The following is a 17,685-nucleotide window of genomic DNA, read 5'->3' as shown; positions in this document are numbered from 1 at the left end:
GTTCCAATTAGGGTTGTTAAGAGGAACTGCTTTTCTTCCTATTAGAAATAATTTTTCCATTATTTCTTCACCTTCCATATCTCCTTTTTTTCCTTTTTGGTCTACCATAGGAGACATGTTGTTCATCTCCAAAATTTTCTGCTGCCTGCAGAGGTGCCTGCTTTTCAGCTGCAGTTAGGGTTTGGCTTAGGAGCAGCATAACATCCCTCCATGTGAGGTGAAACATGTGAGTTAAGTTTTGGAAAGCTTCTATATACCTATTGGGGTCATCAGAAAATTGGCCTAAGTCTCCCTTCATTTTCCTAAGGTCCTGTAATGAGACAGGAGCTTGAGGTGATGCCAAATAAGGGGGATTCTCAGTAGGTTCCTCTGGAAGTTGGTTTTCAAATTTTGGGGAATGATTATCTGTAGGCCTGTCAGATATGACTGCTAAAAGACCTGGGTCAATTTTGTAACACCTGCAAAGGTCTAGTAAGAAGGCCATGTCCTTGTGCAAAAGAAAATAGTTGCTTTTTTTTCCCCAAAGTCTTGAGGTCAAAGGTTTCCCTGTGCTTCAGAATGCACTCCAGAGGATCTGAAGATGACAAAGAGAAGTGAGAAAAAGGTATCCCTTTAGTCTTCTTCCTTTTGATGTGACCCAGGGTGGAAAGGAAGACAGTGGGGGCATCCCCCCTGCTGTTTTCCCTCTGTGATTCCTGGGGTCCTGGCACCTTTTTAAATGTGACATCCCTGGTTACAGGTGTGACTTCCCCAGCCACGGAACCAGAGGAAATAAGTGATGGGTTTTAGTCACCCTCACCCATGCAACTAGTCCTCTGCCTGTGATTTCCCTTTGACTTCCCAGACTTGTGTGGCCTGTGTGGCTTCCAAAAAAATGGATCTTGGGAGAGACTTTGTAACAGTTGCATTTGGGCAACTGTTGTACTTCCCTCCTTAATGAAGAAAGTGTGCTGGTTTGAGCTTTACATCCTGCTATTATGGTCCATGCTAAAGCATTTACCCTTAGAAAATGGTTCCAGTTAACTTCCAGACTTAAAATCCCTGTACTAGTTAAGTATCATTCTAATTGGAGGCAGAATAAGTGCCTTAAAAGAATGTAGGGACCGAAAGGCCATTTTCCTGCTGTGAGGACAGTATTGAGACTAAAATTTGGTTCTCAAAGACGTTTTACCCTTAATTGTTGAAGGCAGAGTTCTTCCATTCACAAAAACGGCATAGAGCCTGGTTTCTAGTAGACAGGCACAAAAAGGGGAGACAATTGGGAAGCTAGGGTGTTTCACTATAGGACTGACAATGTGCCTAATGGAGAGGATCCTCATTCCGCTAGGTGGTGCTGTTTACCTTGAGATGCTGTGTGCTGGCCAGACCAAGGGCAGAGTGACCTTGACATGCCATGTGCTCTCCAGACCAAGAGCAGGGATAGACCTGAAAGTGACATGTGCCTCCAGACCAAGGGCAGAGAGTGATGCTCACTTTGTGGTGGGAGTTGGGGGTGGGGGGAGACCCTTTGTTCCTAGAAAATCACAAAGATGCCTTCCTTTGAGCTATATTTCTGGTTACTATGACATTCCCTGGATCTTTTCAAGCAAGATTATTTGCCTGAACTGTAAAACTTCCCACACATTGCATACACAGGAAGATAAGAGACACGACGGTTGCAGACAGGAAAGGAGGAAATTATGATACGAAAGTTGGAGATCCTGTTGCAGACACCCCACTGGGATGGTTGGAAACTGGGGTCAGTTCAGAAGCCTTTGGATAACACTAGGGGGTAGCCCCCACCAGAAATCCTCAATTGCTCCAGGACTTCTTCCAGTCCCATGTGATGGCTAAGTCCTTGAGGAAAGGAAGCTGGTTCAAACACGGCCAATATGCCCAGCAACCCATGGGTACTTGGGGATTATCCATGTTCTCCCCAGCAAGCCTATCCCCCAAGTCTTGTAAGACTGGCAGCCACACTAATAATTTTTAAGTGGCTGAAGGGGGCCCAGTATTTGGTTTGATTTGATTCTAAAATGGAGGCCAAGAACCTTGGAATGAAAGAATAGAGTTGAAGTTCACTCCTCTAGTCACCGTTCTGATGAATATTGTACCCTGGTATCCTGACGAGGTCCCCAGTATGAAGCAGCTACATTATCTGGGGTATATACTCTGGGGTTTGTCATTGCATGTCAGGAAAATTTAGGACACGAACACAGATGAGGAGTTTAGGAGAGGAGGTTTAATAAGCAGAAGAAAAGAGAAAGAGAAACAACTCTCTCTGAAGAGAGAGAGGGGTCGCCAAGTGGAAATGATCAGCTGGTGGCAGATGCACTGGATTTTATAGTCAGGTTTGGGGAGGTGGTATCTGATTTATGTAGGGCTCAGAGATTGGTTTGATCAGGTATGACATTTACATAGTACATGGGAAAAGCTGATCACCCCACCCTAATCTTATTATGCAAATGGGCTTTCCATTTGATTGGCACCATCTTATCTGCTTCTTACTGTACATGTGGCTGACAAAGAGAAGGGAAGATGGAGCCACCATCTTGAACATGTCCAGTCCTTATTTCCTGCTGGCATTCATCTGTGCAAGCTCCCAGCTTGCTTGTCTATGTCTGCAGCTCAACTTTACAGGTGGCTCTTTGTTAGAAAATGATTTGGGGCTGTTTTTAATTAAAAAGAAAAGCCTTACTGAGGACTCTCAGACCCTTACTATTTGCCCAAGTGATTTATTCTTAACTCCTGTATCAGCTGCATGATATTCCATGGTGTATATGTACAACATTTTCTTTATCCAATTTGTTAGTGATGGATATTTAGGTTGATTCCATGTATTTGCTATTGTGAATAGGGCTGCAATTAACAAACACGTGCATGCATTTTTATAATAGAATAATTGATATTCCTCTCGGCATATACCCAGTAATAGGATTGCAGAGTCAAACGTTAATTCTGTTTTAGTTCTTTGAGAAATCACCGCACTGCTTTCCACAATGGTTGAACTAATTTACACTCCCACCAACAGCATATAAGTGTTCCCTTTTCTCCACAACCTCACCAGCATCTGTTATTTTGAGAATTTTTAATAATAGCAATTGTGACTGGTGTGAGATGGTAACGCATTGTGGTTTTGCTTTGTATTTCTCTAATGAGCAATGATAATGAGCATTTTTTCATATGCTTGTCGGCCACATGTATGTCTTCTTTTGAAAAATGTTTATGTCCTTTGCTCACTTTTTAATGAGGTTGTTTGCTTTTCTCTTGTAAATTTGTCTAAGTTCCTTGTAGATGCTAGATATTAGACATTTGTCAGATGCATAGATTGAAAAAATTTTCTCCCATTCTCTAGGTTGTCTGTTGACTCTGCTGATAGTTTCTTTTGCTGCATAGAAGCTCTTTAGTTTAATGAGATCCCATTTGTCAACTTCTGCTTTTATTGCAATTGCTTTTGGTGTTTTCACCATGAAATCTTTGCTTGGGCCTATGTCTGGAATGGTATTGCTTCCAGGGTTTTCTAGTTTTGGATTTTGCATTTAAGTCTTTATCTAGAGCTGATTTTTGTATATGATTTAAGGAAAGGGTTCAGATTCAGTCTTTGGTATATGATTAGCCATTTATCCCAGCACTATTTATTGAATAGGGAGTATTTTCCCCATGGCTTATTTTCTTGACTTTGTTGAAGATCAGGTGGTCATAGGTGAGAAGCTTTATTTCTGGCTTCCTATTATGTGCCATTGGTCTAAGTGTCTGTTTTGGTACCAGTACCATGCTATTTTGGTCTCTGTAGCCCTGTAGTATAGTTTGAAGTCAGGTAAAGTGACACCTCCAACTTTGTTGTTTTTGCCTTGGCTATTCAGGCTCTGTTTTGGTTCCACATAAATTTTAAAATAGTTTTTTCTAGTTCTGGAGGAAAAATTATATTTCTTTGAAAAGAAATATATAATTTATTTTTAAGGAACTTATTCATCCTGTTAAATATGCTTACAAGGAGAATATTATATGTAGACTGCAGTATCAGAATAGTGCCAGCACTCTATCTTTTTGCCCATGCAATTTTATTTAACCCCAGCAGTCATTTCTTTGTTAAGCAGCAATAATTATTTATGTGATGATGGTAGTAAAATATTTTTCAGGTAGTTAAACAGCTAAGTGGAAAGATAGAAGTAGGTTAAGGGCACGAAATAATAGAATGAAAAAACCTCAGCAAAATAATCTTTAAAAAGTGTTGCAAGGAATAAGCTCTTAAGTCTAGTGACTATAGTGCATAGTTTTAAGAAATTAGCTAAAGGAAAAAAATTGAGTATTATAAAAGTCTGAACTTTGAATAATTTCCAAGAGGGAATGAGAATTCTACAACTATCATACCACAAATAATAAAAGTGTTTTCTGGTCCAACAGGGGCATGATATATTGACAAATGTGGAAGGACCAGGTCATTCAGACACCAGTGAAAAGGGATTGTCTGATTCTTAATATCGGATAATATATAGTATATATGCACAAATTTATACTCAGCAAAATGTATATATTCATTGTTGGTTCAGATTTTGTTTTCTTTCTTTTTTTGGGGGGGAGTTTTATAAAGTTGAGAATTAAAAATGTAGGTGTTTGTTTTAAGAAAACATTTACATTGGAGATACTCAGTTGCCAGTTTAGTGAAGGTCCTGGTGATTTTAAAAGTCACTCTTAGGCCGGGCATGGTGGCTCACACCTGTAATCCCAGCACTTTGGGAAGCTAAGGTGGGTGGATCACCTGAGGTCAGGAGTTTGAAACCATTCTGCCAACATGGTGAAAACCCGTCTCTACTAAAAATACAAAAAATAGCTGGGTGTGGTTGAGCGCAACTGTAGCCCCAGCTACCCAGGAGGCTGAGGCAGGAGAATCCCTTGAACCTGGGAGGCAGAGGGTGCAGTAGGCTTAGATCACACCACTGCACTCTAGCCTGGGCAACAAGATCAAAACACCATCTCAAAAAAACAAAACAAAACAAAACAAAAACAAATAAAGATAACTCTTAATTGGAGCTTGTTCCTGTTTGTGTGAACTGCTCTCAAACATTTTTTTGTAAATGAATGATTCATGTAACAACTACTTAAATATTTTAAGTACCCTGGTGTCCTTATATGGAAAATGGGAAGATTAATATTGGCTTATTTTTAACACATGCTTTCTATAAAGAATAACAAATAAAAGTTATTGTAAATAACTTCATAAAGTACTAAGTATTATACAAAGGTTTGCTCAACAGGAAGAACAGCAACAACACTTTACATCCTATCAATGCCCCCACTTTAAATCAAGTACGTTCTCACCTCCAGTTCTTTGTGTAATTTATTGTCAAGCACAAAAAGTATCTCAATTTACCTGTGCTCACTGCTGCTGACACTTAAGTCATTACTTTGTATGTAAAGTGTTTTGAAAGCACTTTGAGAACTAAACAAACTAAATGTGAAGTCCAATTCTTTTATATTATCCCTTGCCCAATACTCTCTCTCTCTTACTTTTAATAAACAAACATTAATATTTCTGTTAATTCTTCTGAAGTACTAAAGATAGGGAAAAATAGATATCTTGAACTCTAAACTCCTGTAGCATTTCCACCTCAATCTCACTTTCATTCTGATCTTAGATAAAACAAGATGTTTAATTTGGAAAGAAATTATAAAAGCTGAAATTTATTTTGCATTTCTTAGGAGCCTTTATCATGACTGATAAAGGAATGTACATTGTTTGGAGTTTAGAAAAAAAGACCTTTACTAGGTAAAACAGTAGAGCAGAGAGGCTGAATGATTTAAGAGATGCTCAAGGTGCTTCAGTATTTGAACTGTATATCCCCTCAGGATTTACAATCTCTTAACCCAAATAATCTGCCTGCAACCTTCTCTTACATTTTCTTCTGAAAAACCTGTGTGCTCTCTATAAATTCAGTTTGTTCCATGGAGTTAGGACCAGAGTCACCTCCTTATCCAGAATTCATTGTGTAAATGCTCAGAACTGTAATATACTAAGCTGTGGAAGAGAGGTTTATATTTTGTCTCTGCTCTTTTTTGTTAATATGTTTTTATAATTAGAAAACACCTCCAGTTGGTATCATTGCCTTCCTTTCTGTATTCTTCTACATATTGTGTGATTATGAATATTTTTATCTTCTTTCCGTTCCTCTTCTTTCTGTGGATTTTATATTGGTGATATCTTTTGCAACTTAGTACTAGATCCTATAATGGGTTAGAAATATTACATGTTGACCAACATGATGGACTAGAAACAGTTGCAGTTGGAGGCTCCCACTGAGAAGAACTAAAGTGGTGAATGAATCCTGCACCAGCAACTGAGGTTTCCAGGTTCTCTCACTGGGACGGACTAGGTGGTTGGTGCAATCCACAGAGAGCAAGGAAAAGCATGGTGGAGTGATGGCCCACCCAGGAGCTGCATGGGGCAAGGGGAGCTCTCACCTCCAGCCCAGGTAGATGGTGATTAAATGTGCTACTCCACCCGGAAAATCACACTTTTTCCATTGATTGGTGCAGCCTGCAGATCAGTAGCCCATGCCACCAGGGCCTTGGGTCCCAAGCACAAAGATGTGCATATTCTCATCAGCCACTTGGCTAGAGACTGCCTAACTTCTGAGTTCCTGGGGGGAAGGTTGGCTGTCATCACTGAGGCTGCCTGCTGCCTAAGATGACTGAGTTCCCTGGGGGAGGGGAAGCAGCCATCACTGCAGTTCCAGTTTGTTGTTTCCCCCTGCTGTTGCCAAGGAGAGTGGATGGTTTGGACCCAGAAAGAATTCCACACAGCACAGCACAGTGAGTGTGGCAGATCATGGACAAATTAATCATTCCTCCTCATTGTGCTGGGCCTCCTTTTGGGAATTTCAGCAACTCCACCCAGGGGTTTAGGGACAGAATTCTGATCTCCCTGGGACTGAGCCACTGTGGGGAGGGGTGGCTACTGTCTCCATGAATCAGCAGACTTAGTCTTTCACCCTGCTGGCTCTGATAAATCCAGGCAGTTTGGATGTGTGGAATTTCCCCCAGTTCAGTACACCTCTCTGCCAAGGGGCAGCCAGAGTGCTTCATTAAGTGCGTCCATGATTCCATGCTTCTTGATTAGGTGAGAACCCCCAAAAGAGGTCAAAAGACACCTTATACAGGAGCATTCCCACAGCCATCAGGTTGGTGCCTCTCTGGCATAGAATCCCCAGAGGAAGGAGCAGGCAGTCATATTTGCTGTTCTGCAGCCTCCACTAACACCTCCAGGTGTGGAAGGGACCCAGGAAAATAGGGTCTGGAGTGGATCCCTAGCAAACTGCAGCAGCTCTTCAGAAGAGGGGCCTGACCATTAAAAGAAAAGCAGACAGAAAGCAACAACAACAGCATCAACAAAAGTCTCCACAAAAGCCACAACCAAAGGTGAGCAGCCTCAAAGATCAAAGCTAGATAAACTTACAAAGATGAGAAAGATCACTAAAAATGCTGAAAACTCAAAAACCCAGAGTGCTTCTTCTCCTCCAAACATCACAACACCTCTCCAGCAAGGGCACAGAACTAGGCTGAGGCTGAGATGGATGAACTGACAGAAGTAGACTTCAGAAGGTGGGTAATAACAAACTTTTCTGAGCTAAAGTAGCATGTTCTGACCCAATGCAAAAAAGCTAAGTACCATGATAAAACATTACAGGAGCTGTTAACCAGAATAACCAGTTTGGAGAAGAACATAAATGACGTGATGGAGCTGAAAAAACACAACTCAATAACTTCACAATGCAACCACATGTATCAATAGCCAAATAGACCAAGTGGAGGAAAGAATTTCAGCACTTGATGACTATCTTGCTGAAATAGATAGGCAGACAAGATTAGAGAAAAATGAATGAAGAGGAATGAACAAAACCTCCAGGAACTACAGGATTATGTAAAAAGACTGAACCAATGACTGATTGGGGTATCTGAAATAAATGGGAAGCATGGAACCAAGTTGGAAAACACACTTCAAGATATCATCCAGGAGAACATCCCCAACCTAGCAAGACAAGCCAACATTCAAATTCAGGAAATCCAGAAAAACCCAGTAAGATGTTCCATGAGAAGATCAACCCCAAGACACATATTAATCAGATTCTCCAAGGTCAAAATGAAGGAAAAATGTTAAGGGCAACCAGAGAGAAAGGCCAGGTTACCTACAGAGGGAAGTCCATTAGACTGACAGCAGATCTCTCAGCAGAAACCCTACAAGCCAGAAGAGATTGGGGGACAATATTCAGCATTCTTAAAGAAAATAATTTTCCAGCCAGAATTTCAAATCTAGCCAAACTAAGTTTCATATGTGAAGGAGAAATAACATCCTTTTTAGACAAGCAAATGCTGAGGGAATTCATCACCCCCAGGCCCGCCTTGCAAGAGCTCCAGAAAGAAGCACTAAATATGGAAAAGAAAAACCATTACCAACCACTACAAAAACACACTGAGGTACAAAGACCAATGACACTATGAAGCAACTACATCATCAAGTCTGCAAAATAATCAGCTAGCGTCATGATGATACGATCAAATTCACACAAAACAATGTTAACCTTAAATGTAAATTATCTAAATGCCCCAATTAGTAGACCCAGAATGGCAAGCTGGATAAAGAATCAAGACCCATTGTTGTGCTGTATTCAAGAGACCCATCCCATGTGCAAAGACACACATAGGCTCAAATAAAGGGATGGAGGAAAATTTACCAAGCAAGTAGAAAGCAGAAAAAAGCAGGGTTTTGTAATCCTAGTTACTGACAGAACTGACTTTAAACTAACAAAGGTCAAAAAGACAAAAAAGGGCATTATATAATGGTAAAGGGCTCAATTCAACAAGATCAAAATATACTAAATACATATGCACCCAATACGGGAACACCCAGATTCATTAAACAATTTCTTAGAAACCTACAAAGAGACTTAGATTCCCACACAAAAAATAGCGGGAGGCTTTAACACCCCAATGTCAATACTAGACAGATCATTGAAACAGCAATTTAACAAAGATATTCAGGACTTGAACTCAGCTCTGGATCAAGTGAAACTGATTGGTATCTACAGAACTCTTCACTACAGAACAACACAATATACATTATTCTTTTTGCCACTTGGCAGTTCCTCCAAAGTTGATCACATAATTGGAAGCAAATTTCTCCTAATCAAATGCAAAAGAACTGAAATTGTAAGAGTCTCTCAGGCCACAGCACAATCAAATAAGAATTCAAGATTAAGAAACTCACTCAAAGCCACACAACTCCATGGACATTCAACAACCTGTTCCTGAATGACTCCTGGGTAAATAATGAAATTAAGACAGAAATCAAGAAGTTCTTGAAACCAATGAGAAGAACAAAGAGACAATGTATCAGAATCTCTGGAATGCAGCTAAAGCAGTGTTAAGAGGTAAATTTATGGCACTAAATGCCCACTTCAAAAAGCCAGAAAGCTCTCAGATAGACTTCCTAACATCACAACTAAAAGAACTAGAGAACCTAGAGCAAACAAACCCCAAAACTAGCAGAAAACAAGCAATACCAAGATCAGAGAAGAACTAAAGGAGATAAGACATGAAAATCCCTTCAAAAATCAACTAACCCAGGAAGCATTTGTTTGGAAAAAATTAATAAAATAGATAGACAGTTAGCTATACTAATGAAGAAGAAAAGAGAGAAGAATCAAAGAGACACAATTAAGGGGATATAACTATTGACCCCAAAGAAATACAAACAGCCATCAGAGAACAGTGTAAACACCTATATGCAAATAAACTGGAAAATCTAGAAGAAATGGATAAATTCCTGGACACATACACCCTCCCAAGTCTGAACTAGGAAGAAGTTGAATCCCTGAATAGACGAATAACAAGTTCTGAAACTGAGGATGTAATAAATGGCCTACCAACCATAAAAAGCACAGGACCAGACAGATTTACAGCTATATTCTACCAGAGATATGAAAAGGGGCTGGTAACATTTCCTCTGAAATGATTTCAAACAATTGAAAATGAGGAACTCTTTCCTAACTCATTTTATGAGGCCAGCATCATCCTGACACTAAAACCTGGCAGAGATACAACAAAAAAAGAAAACTTCAGACCAATGTCCCTGATGAACATCAATGCAAACATTCTCAATAACATAGTGGCAAACTAAATTCAGTAGCACATCAAACAGCTTATCCTCCGCATTCATGTCAGCTTCATCCCTGGGATGCAAGGCTGGTTCAACATACAGAAATCAATAAACATAAATTGTCACATAAACAAAACTAAAGACAAAAACTGGCTTCATCCCTGGGATGCAAGATTGGTTCAACATACACAAATCAATAAACATAATTTGTCACATAAAACTAAAGACAAAAACCACATGATTATTGCAATAGATGCAGAAACGGCCTTTAATAAAATTCAACATCCCTTTATGTCAAAGTCTCTCAATAAACTAGGTACTGATGGAAGATACCTCAAAACAATAAGAACCATTTATGACAAAACCACAGCTAATATCATACTGAATGGGCAAAAGATGGAAGCATTCCCCTTGAAAACCAGCACAGGATGAGGATGCCCCCTCTCACCACTCCTATTCAACATAGGATTGGAAGTTCCGGCCAGAGCAATTAGGCAAGAGAAAGAAATAAAACATATTCAAATAGGATGAGAGAAAGTCTAACTGTCTCTGTTTCCAGATGACATGGTCTTATATCTAGAAAACACATAGTCTCAGACAAAAAGTTTCTTAAGCTGAGAAGCAAATTCAGCAAACTCTCAGGATACAAAACCAATGTGCAAAAACTACAAGTGTTCCTATACACCAATACTAGACAAGCAGAGAGCCAAATCATGAATGAACTTCCATTAACAATTGCTACAAAGAGAATAAAATATCCAGGAATAGGGCTAACAAAGGAAGTGAAGAACCTTTTCAAGGAGAGCTACAAACCACTGTACAAGGAAATCAGAGAGGACACAAACAAATGGAAAAACATTCCACACTCATGGATTGGAAGAATCAATATAGTGAAAATGGCCATACTGCCCAAAGTAATGTATAGATTCAATGCTATTCTCATTAAACTATCATTGACACTCTTCGCAGAATTAGAAAAAAACTACTTTAAAATTTATGTGAAACCAAGATAGAGCATGTATAGCCAATACAATCCTAAACAAAAAGAAAAAAAAACTGGAGGCATCATGCTAACTGACTTCAAAATATACTACAAGGTTCAGTAACTTAAACAGCATGGTACTGGTACAAAATTAGACACATAGACCAATGGAATGGAATGGAGAACTCAGAAACAAGACTGAACATCTACAACCATCTGATCTTCCAGAAACCTGACAAAAACAGGCAATGGGGAAAGGGTCCTCTATTGAATAAGTTGTTCTGGGTGAACTGGCTAGCCATATGCAGAAAATTGAAACTGGACCACTTCCTTACACCTTATATAAAAATTAGCTCAAGATGGATTAAAAACTTAAATGTAAAACCCACAACTATAAAAACCCTAGAAGGAAATCTAGGCAATATCATTCAGTACATAAGCACGGGCCAAAATTTTATGACAAAAACATCAAAACTAATGGCAACTAATGCAAAAATTGACACATTAGATCTAATTAAACTAAGTAGCTTCTGCACAGCAAAGGAAACTATCATCAGTGTGAACAGACAACCTAGAGAATGGGAGAAAATTTTTGCAATCTGTCCATCTGACAAAGGTCTAACATCCAAAATCTACAAGGAAGTTAAAAAAATTTACAAGAACAAAACAACCCCATTAAAAAGTGGGCAAAGGACATGAACAGATAGTTCTCAAAAGAAGACATTTATGTGGCCAACAAACATGTGAAAGAAAGCTCAACATCACTGATCATTAGAGAACTACAAATCAAAACCACAATGAGATACCGTCTCATGCCAGTCAGAATGGCGATTATTACAGTGTCAAGAAACAACAGATGCTGGTGAGGCTGTGGAGAATCAGGAATGCTTTTACACTGTTGATGGGAATGTAAATTGCTTCAACCATTGTGAAACACAGTGTGGTGATTCTTCAAAACTCTAGAACCAGAAATACCATTTGACCTAGCAATCCCATTACTGGGTATATACCCAGAGGAATATAACTCTTTCTGTTGTAAAGACACATACACACATATGTTCATTGTAGTACTGTTCACAACAGCAAAGACATGGAATCAACCCAAATGCCCATCAATGATAGACTGGATAAAGAAAATGTGGTACATATACACCATGGAATACTATGCAGCCATAAAAAGGAGCAAAATCATGTCCTTTGCAAGGGCGTGGATGGAGCTGGAAGCCATTATCCACAGCAAACTAATGCAGGAACAGGAAACAAAGTACCATATGCTCTCACTTATAAGTGGGAGCTGAACGATAAGAACACTTGGAGACAGGGAAGGGACCAACACATACTAGGGCCTGCTGGGTGGATGGGGGGCAGAGGGATGGAGAGCATCAGGATATATAGATAATGCATTCTGGGCTTAATACCTAGGTGATGGGCTGACAGGTGCAGCAAACTACCATGGCACACGTTTACCTATTTAACAAACCTGCACATCCTGCACATGTATCCTGGAACTTAAAATTTTAAAAAAAGAATTATTACATGTTGCCAATAGGCGAAATATTAGCTTCTTTTCTTTTGCAAAAATTGGAGAAAGTTCTTCAACTTTCCTACCTTTTTGCTGTTACTTGGATCTTTCACTGTTGTGCAAGAAATATGGTCATTTTTTACTGATTATATACAATATAATCAGTATATTACATATAAACCCAAGTGGTCTCATAATGAGGTCTCTGGCATTTATTATATATGATCAGTGTATTTATCTTATATAATATACATAATAAATGGAGTCAATGATTATTTTATTCAATGTGTTTCAATGACGGGCCCTTATGTAATTAATATAATGCTCTCCTCCAGAAAAAAAATGCACACACAAAAAAAGGAGGAAAGAAAGGATGCAACTATTACTGAGCTACCAGATGATTACTGTGTCTACTATTATTACTTCTAATAAAATTGAGAGCAGCAGCAGTATGAATAGTAGCAGTATTATCCAATGAGCCCACACCATGAGCCATGCCCTATGCTAATATCTTCACATATTTAAAAGTCTTACAAATGCAGGTTGATTTAAGTGATTGGCAATGCTATTAAAATTAAACTTACTTTTCATGAAAACATCAAATTTGAGGATTCATATTAATATATTGTTATTTTTAACCAAATTCTTAATATTCATCTTGGTGTAGTTTTACTCAGTTTAAATAAACACACTGGCATTTTTTTTTCTGTAGCCTTGCTGTCTTTCTTGAGGCTATTGAAACACAAGTGGTCTCAGAATTAAGTCTCTGGTATTTCAGGGAGTATTTTAACAGAAATAGGAGAAGTTTCTCTGGAGTAAATCTTATTATGGTGATGATTTACTGTATCAACAAATAAAGGGAACCATGTAAGCTTCTCAATGTTATTTCCATCTAAAAAATAAGATGGAAAGTCTTCCTCTACCTTGAAAGTAAAAGAATCAAGAAGTAAAAATGTACATGAGAGCACCCAGCATGTTTAAAAGTGAGGTAGGAAAACGCATGGACAGTATTTTATAACATTGCCCAACTGTCACCTTGTCAGTTAAATTTACCTTTTTCCAAGCCTGTTCATGGTTCGCTTTGAATAAATACAATCGCTAAAGAGAAGGACAAGGGTCCAGGTTTCTGATTTGTCAGCTTCAAAAATAATGATGGCAATCAAAATGGATGTGGGAGTGCATTTTAAGTAGCATGTTTGGGAGAGTGAGTATCTGCATTTTTTCGGATGTGTTTACAGGTAGGTAAAATTATGGATTTGTGATATTTAAAAGTATTTTTTGTTTGATTCCTAAACTCATAGCAATGGTTATGATTGTAGCAATACTAAAACACAGCAAATGCTTTCAAATTTGATTTGTTCTACTGGGGATTAGAAATAATCACAGTGCCTAAAAAGGAGGAAAAGTGTAGGAGGAAGCTAGCTATTTGGTACAAACAATGCTTCTCCCTTGGAAAAACTTCTTTATAGTCACCAGTAATCCAGGTAAAACCATATTAAAAGACTGATTTTCAAAAACTGATTTCAAAATATACAAAAACTCATAACATTAGACCTGATGAGGAGAGAGAATAACCTTCTTATATAGACTATCTCAAATCCATTGAAACATGAACGTATATTTACTTCATCAAGTGTTCTTCATTATTCACCAACTAATTCAAATACTTTGTCCTTTTCTATGAATTCACATACCTGATTTACATATTTAGGATTGAGTTATTTATTGGTGTAAGCTGTCTATTGTTGCGTACCAAATTCATCCTAAACTTGGTGGCTTAAAACAACAAATATTTGTTACCTCATAGTTGCTTTGAGTCATAAATTTTCAAAAAACTTAGCTGGATAGGACTAATTTGGTGTTTTCTCTGAGGGTACAGCCAAGATGTCAGCTGGGGCTGCATTCATCTGAAGGCTTTTTTGGGAGGTTGGAGGATTCACTTCCAAGCTCACTCACATAATTGATGGTAGGAGCCTTTGATTTCCTCACTGGCTTTTGGCTAAAGATCTCAATTTCTCACCACACAGGCCTCTGGAGAGTGTCTTCATGAATTAACATTTGGCTTCTTCCAGAGTGAATAATCCAAGAGAGGGTTGGGTGAGGGAGAAAGGAAGCGAAGTTGAAGGACTTTTTATGACCTAGTCTCAGAAATCACATAATGTTTTATTCTACTCATTACAAGCACATTCCTAAATCTAGTTCACACTTAAGAGGAGGGAAATTAGCCTTGATTTCTTGAAATGAGAAATGTCATTAAAAAATTTGTGGACACATAGTAAAACCACCACATTGGTACTTACACACAATGAAGTACTATTCAAAGATAAAATAATGAGATCCTGTCATTTGCAGCAGCATGGATAAAACTAGAGATTCTAAAAATCAAATCAACTGAACTGATGGAGATAGAGAGTTGAAGAATGGTTATCAGAGGCTGGGAAGGGTAGTGGGGGTGGGGCGGGGGTGAAGGTTAATGGTTACAAAAAGTAGAATTAATAAGATTTGGTATCTGATAGCACAACAGGATGACTATAGTCAATAGTAATTTAATTGTATATGTTAAAATAACAACAAGAGTATAATTGGATTGTTTGTAACACAAAAGATAAATACTTGAGATGATGGATACCCCATTTACCTTGATTTGATTACTACACATTGTACGCCTGTATGATAAAATATCAAGTATCCCTTAGATATATATACCTACTATGTATCCACAAAAATAAAACATATAAATTAAAAAAACACCACATTATTGGTCACATATCCCTCTTAGTCATTCCTCACAAGTCAGTAAGAAAGCCACCTCAATGAATGAGTTTATTTATCTCTGGCTTTTATGGCAGCTGTGATGTTACGTATCTGTAGATTGTTTTTTTTTCTTACAGTCTCATTGATGTCTTTTTTATGTATATTTTGTTATTTTTTTTTTTTTTACTTTGAACCCCAAGAAGTTACCATTGATAATATTATTCTATACTTTATTATAAAAGTGCTTTCAAATAAACGTTTGATGTTCTTTTCAGGAATTTTACAGTCACATTCATAGCAGTCATCTGTATCAATTTTGCAGAACATGTTTTACCTGTTCTGTTTTTGGCTTCTAATATGATTGTTGAATATAACATTTCATGAGTTATACCAGTGGTTTTGTGTTTCACCAATATCTTTTATGATACCATATGGATTAGGTGTTGGTATTAAGCAGAAGTTTATTTTATCATAGATGGCAAAAATGATTAGTAGAGCACTGAACTTGTAGCAATTTGCTCTGTAAATAAATGTTTAATAAAGTTAATAGTAATTATCATTTTATGACAGCATGAAAATATACTGTGAATAGTTGTTTGGCTTATACAACCCAGAAAAGCTAAAAAATCACATGGATTTTGTCCAGAAAACAACATGAGGACAGTGTAGTTTAACCATTTTAATTTTCAGATGAGGAAACCGAGTAACTTATCTCCTGAGATAAAGAGCTTTTTAGATTACAGCAGAATATTTTGTGCACATAAGAAGGCAATAAATAATTTTTAACTAGCTAGTGATAATACCTAACTTTCTATTGTCCCCAAGACTTAGAATAAAACCACTAAACCTCAGTGACTTTTAAAATATTGCTATTATTATTTTCAATGTGATTAGGGATATAATTCTTCGTATTACTAACTTAATACCACACAAAGCATCATGTGCCATGGCACCCAGCCCCTCTCTCTTTTTTAAAATTTATTTTTATTATATATATGTCAAGTGTACAACATGATGTTTTGATATGCATGTTGGAATGATTACTACAGACAGACAAATTAATATTTTCATCACCTTCCACAGTTAATTTTGTTTATTGTGGTAAGAGTACCTAAACTGCACTCTCTTAGCAATTTTTAAATATGTAATATCATGTTATTAACAATAGTCCTCATGCTGTCCATTAGCTCTCTAGACTTATTCATCCTAAATAACTGCAATTTTGTATCCTTTGACCACAATCTCTTCATTTTATCCTTTTTACCCACTAGTAACCATCATTTTACTCTCTGTTTTTATTTAATTGACTTAAAAAATGATTCCCCATATAAGTGAGGTCATATATTTTTCTTTCTGTGTCTGACTGATTTTACTTAGCATAACATCCTCCAGATTCATACATGTAGTTGCACATGGCAGAATGTCTTTTTTTTTTTTTAAGGGTGAATGATATTCCATTACACACACACACATACACGCACACACACACACATACACCACATTTTCTTTATCCATTTATCCTTCCTTGGACACTTAGATTGTTTCCGTATCTTGTCTCTTGTTAATAATGATGCAATGAATGTGAAAACACAGATATCTCTGTGAGGTGTTGATTTCATTTATTTTGGATATATACCCAACAGTGGGATCATTGGGTCATATGGTTGTTTCCTCTCTCTTGTATTGCCAAATTTATCTGCTCTGTTGACTCATTCCAAGCTTCTACCCTTATTAGTGAACCTCACAGACAAAAGCAACTTCTCCCATAAAGATTTATTATACTTGATTTTTTTTGAAGCATTGAGAAGTTTGCTTAGATTACAAATAACTTTCTGTTCCTTTGTTACTTTATTTGCGTGTCACCTCAATGAACAGTCAAGGATGTCTAGGCTTTTGCTCATTTTGTTACCCTACAGGTCTTGATAAATTAGGTATTAGGACAAGTTCCACCTTTTGGAGGCAATAGAGCCTAGAGGTGTCCAGAGCTAGACTACCTAAATTCAAAGTTGTAGTTTTTCTTTATCTTTTTTTTTTTTTTTTTTTAATTTGTGAGAGTTTGGTTAAGTTACTCCCCCATTTAGTTTCCATTTCTTCATCTGAAAATTGGAGCACTAATAATGCCTTCCTCATAAGGTTGCTATAAGAGCTAAATGAGAGGGAAAGAAAATATATGAAGTACTCGTCACAGTATCTGACCTATAGTAAGTGATATGGTTTGGATATTTATCCCGCTCAAACCACATGTTGAAATGTAATCCCCAATGTTGGAGGTGGGACCTGGTGGGAGGTGATTGG

This window comes from Piliocolobus tephrosceles, chromosome 12, assembly GCF_002776525.5.
Source record: "Piliocolobus tephrosceles isolate RC106 chromosome 12, ASM277652v3, whole genome shotgun sequence".
Lineage (NCBI taxonomy): Eukaryota > Metazoa > Chordata > Mammalia > Primates > Cercopithecidae > Piliocolobus > Piliocolobus tephrosceles.
Note: the sequence above shows the minus strand (reverse complement) of the source record.